The sequence below is a fragment of the Amblyomma americanum genome, chromosome 1 (assembly GCF_052857255.1).
Source record: "Amblyomma americanum isolate KBUSLIRL-KWMA chromosome 1, ASM5285725v1, whole genome shotgun sequence".
Classification (NCBI taxonomy): Eukaryota; Metazoa; Arthropoda; class Arachnida; order Ixodida; family Ixodidae; genus Amblyomma; species Amblyomma americanum.
The window spans coordinates 211542531-211546102 of NC_135497.1; the positions used below are offsets into that span (position 1 = coordinate 211542531).

Below are 3572 nucleotides of genomic sequence, written 5' to 3' on the forward strand. Positions count from 1 at the left end.
CATTCCCCTTGTTGTGTATAGTGATTAAATTCCTCCGTGATTCATGTTATGACATCCGTCTGACTAAACTTCAGTTGTGTGCATCGAGTCGGTCTATGTCGTGCGTTGTACCGTACCCATGCTTTACGAAAAATCTTCTTTCTTTTTACTCTCAGCCTTCTCTGTGAGCTATGTAGACGCCGCGGTGGCCCAGCGGTTATGGTGCTCGGCTGTTCACCAAAATACGCGGGTTCGATCCCCACCGCAGCGGTCGCATTTAGATGAAGCCGATATGCTAGAAGCCCGCGTACTGTGCGATGTCGGTGCGCGTTAAAAAACGCCAGGCGGTCGAAATTATCTGGAGCCCTCCACTACGGCATCCCTCATAGCCTGAGTCGCTTCGGGATGTTGAGCACCAGTAAACCATAAACCAATCAACCTTCTTTTCGCCTCCCTAACGTGAACAACAAGTAATTCGGTGTACCGTTGAAAATTTTGTGTTTTAATTGTGTTCGTCCGCTACTTTGGACCACCTGTCAATATAATCTTAACGCAGTTCCAGTCGTGCGCCAAAGGCAGTGGTCTTTCCTTACTGAAGGTTCGTTCAAAATTAGTACATGAATGTTTCATGTCGCATCAGAGGCGATAGCTTTACAATTTAGGGGCAATTGTCCCAGCATCACCCAAGCGGAAGTACGCTAAAGTACACTTCGCAGCGTATTTATTTCTGGGAACAGGCGAGAGAAGGGCGCCTTCAGATAGTGGAAGGAATCGTCACTGCGCACTGGCTAAAGAAAGGTCCATGTCGTAAAATACCAATTTAGGCAGTAGGTGTCGACGGCTAACAGGCGAAAGAACATCTAAATGACGCTTATGCGTATGCGTGTCACTCTGATATTCCTGAGTAACGAAATCTAATTCTTCGGGGTACTGAAGCAGTGAATGAGGCAACCAAGAAGAAAAAATAAAACAGATGAGGTGAAAGTTCTCGTCTTCGTTTGTTTGTTCCTTCTTTGTTGTATCATTCACTGCGTCAGTATCCTCAAGAATTCACGAACTGGCCTAGCTATCCACCATATTGAAATATATCGGCAACATAGCAGGTTGTAAGGGAGACATCTGTTTAGCGGGGAAACGGAAAGAGAAACTTTGTCAAGTGTTTACGGGAATCCCCCAAAGCAGAGTATATTTGTAATAAGGGGTAATTACTCATTGACATCCACCCAAGCGCAGCCATACAGCTAGCTACAAAGGAAACCTATGGTAGCATATGATAGGGCAAGAGCGAATGGATCAATAGTTGATCAATTCGCTCTCGCCCTACCCTATGTTGGCCGCCCGGTTAGCTCAGTTGGTAGAGCGACTGCTCCGGTGAAGCGGTGGTCCCGGGTTCGAACCCCGGACCAGGACGAATTTTTCTTTGAATGCAAAGTTTTCGAGAAAGTTGTATAGCTTTCCTTTATAGCCGCAAGGCTGCGCTTGGTTGGAAGTCAGTGAGTAATTACTCCCTAATTACGAAGAGGAACTAACACGGAAATTGAAGTGATCAGATTTGTCGTCGGTGCATTCCTGAAATGGCGAGCAGAATGAAATGAAAAGAGAAGTGCGAAGACTACGAAACGGAAAAAGCTTGTATTTACATCAGCTCTAGGATACCGAACATCAACGAGGATTAATTATTTCAGGCTGGTAATAATTCAAAAAGATATTATATAAGCGGTACAGCTCATGGTGTGACCGGGAGCTGAAATCAATCATTCCGTACTAACTGCGAATTCACTTCTAATCACGCTGCGGCAAAGTGCGGCAGAGTGTGTGATGACTGTCCTCAAGCAAGCAGCCTTTAGGACACAGTAATAAGACCACTTTGCCGGTTTTTCAGGGCAAACGCTGCGGTTATACGTGCGCTAAGCTAAGGTCATTCTTGGCCTTGCTCATTCCCTAGCATTGGTGGCTCAGTAGCTGTGGTGTTCAGCCCCTGAGCAGGAGTGCGACCATATTCAGATGACAGGGAGGGAGAGAGGGGGGGGGGGGGGAGTAACATTCAAGAACGGCCGTTGTACACAGATATATCGATGCACTGCAAACGAGCTCAAATAGTGCAAACGATCCCTGAGCCCTCCACTGAATGACAGCATTGAGCACAGCGATCGTATGCGCCCACGACTATATCGAAGGCATGCCAAACTTGCTCAGATTGGACCCTCGCCGTGGCTGCTCGCTGAACTCGGGCAAATTGAGGTGACCTCACTGTTGCCATTCGCTAAGGCTGCACGCCATATATTCCGAGCTTTTTACCCGCATGGAGTGTACAAAGGCAGACCATCACATCCGCAGCATGTACGTCGTTTTAGGGCATCATTCGTCCCCTCGCGGTCACGTACACCCTCACCGCACCCTTTCATCGCGTTCAGTTTGATTAACACCCCTGTTCTTCTGATGACTGGTGTGACTGCGAAGTCACGACGTGATTTCGCCAGCTTCTTTTTAGCTTGCGTGTTCGCGCTTGTGAACGGGAAAACAAGGCCAATAACCGCTTCCCTGATATCCTCCTTCTGAAGATCGCAACGTACCATCTGCTATGAACAAAATTGACGCCACAGTCACGGCAACGTAGCGCGAAATTCAGCAACAGCTGGGCTACAGCTGTAATTTATTGAGGTTGGCAGTCGGAAGCATCTCATGCAGCGTAGCGTGCCTAGCCGGTAGCAATGCTGCTAGGTCGTCGCGTAACCGCAGACGATCACATACAGAGCAACTTTAACCTTTGCTTGTTTGTTTGCTTGTTTGTTTATTTGTTTGTTTGGTTGTTTGTTTGTTTGTTTGGTGCCTTCTTTGTTGGTGGCTGTGAGGACCCTGCCAGGTGTGCCCACCGTGCAATCTGCCCATCGTGGCACGTGGCAGTTCAGTTAATGGTTAGTCGCGAGCAGTTGTTCGAAAACAGCCACCTGGGTCTCACGAGCCACACCGGTGGCAGCACCTGCCATCGCAGGGCAGTGGCGCATCGCTTGACCGCTGCACCACTGCGCCAGGAGTAGTACGAGGACTCCCAGGGACCAATTCCGCACATAGGGGCATTAACCTATGATAGCTATCCGAACAACATCCACCTGTGAACAGTCGATCCTAAAACCGGAACCGAAGTGAAAACCCAAGTTCGAGCGCAGCTAATTCGCATTTCGCCTAACTACGCAAATCTACCGCCAATTTTTTATTCCCACTTTATAATAATACCAGAGATTTATTCATGGCAATGATAAAGAGGGCCAAGGAAAAATATCTCAATAGCTTGACGAGTCCTCAGCCCCTGCACGTGCAAAGACATCAGAGTAACATCCGGTACATATCAGGCGACGACATCACAGTGACATCAGAAGACGTTTACAAAAACTTGGGATGCACAACACTGCAATAATAATAACAATAATAATAAAGAGAACAATGTACAGCCAGGCTGTTCCTTGAAACGCAGGAAATGCTTGAAAAGATCATGAATCGGTGTACAAATTAAATCAATATTTTTATCATGTAACGTATTTGGGTGTTTCGTTAGCTGGTTAACGATCATTTGTAGCCCAAAATTTGCCCCAGGA

At 47.3% G+C, this 3572-nt stretch overlaps 1 non-coding gene across 1 annotated transcript; it reads left to right on the plus strand.

Annotated features, from left to right (window-relative positions):
• The first annotated feature begins 1315 nt into the window (after nt 1-1315).
• On the plus strand, nt 1316-1390 carry TRNAT-GGU (transfer RNA threonine (anticodon GGU)). The gene has a single exon. It is a non-coding gene; the product is annotated as a tRNA-Thr (tRNA).
• Nucleotides 1391-3572: the final 2182 nt, after the last annotated feature.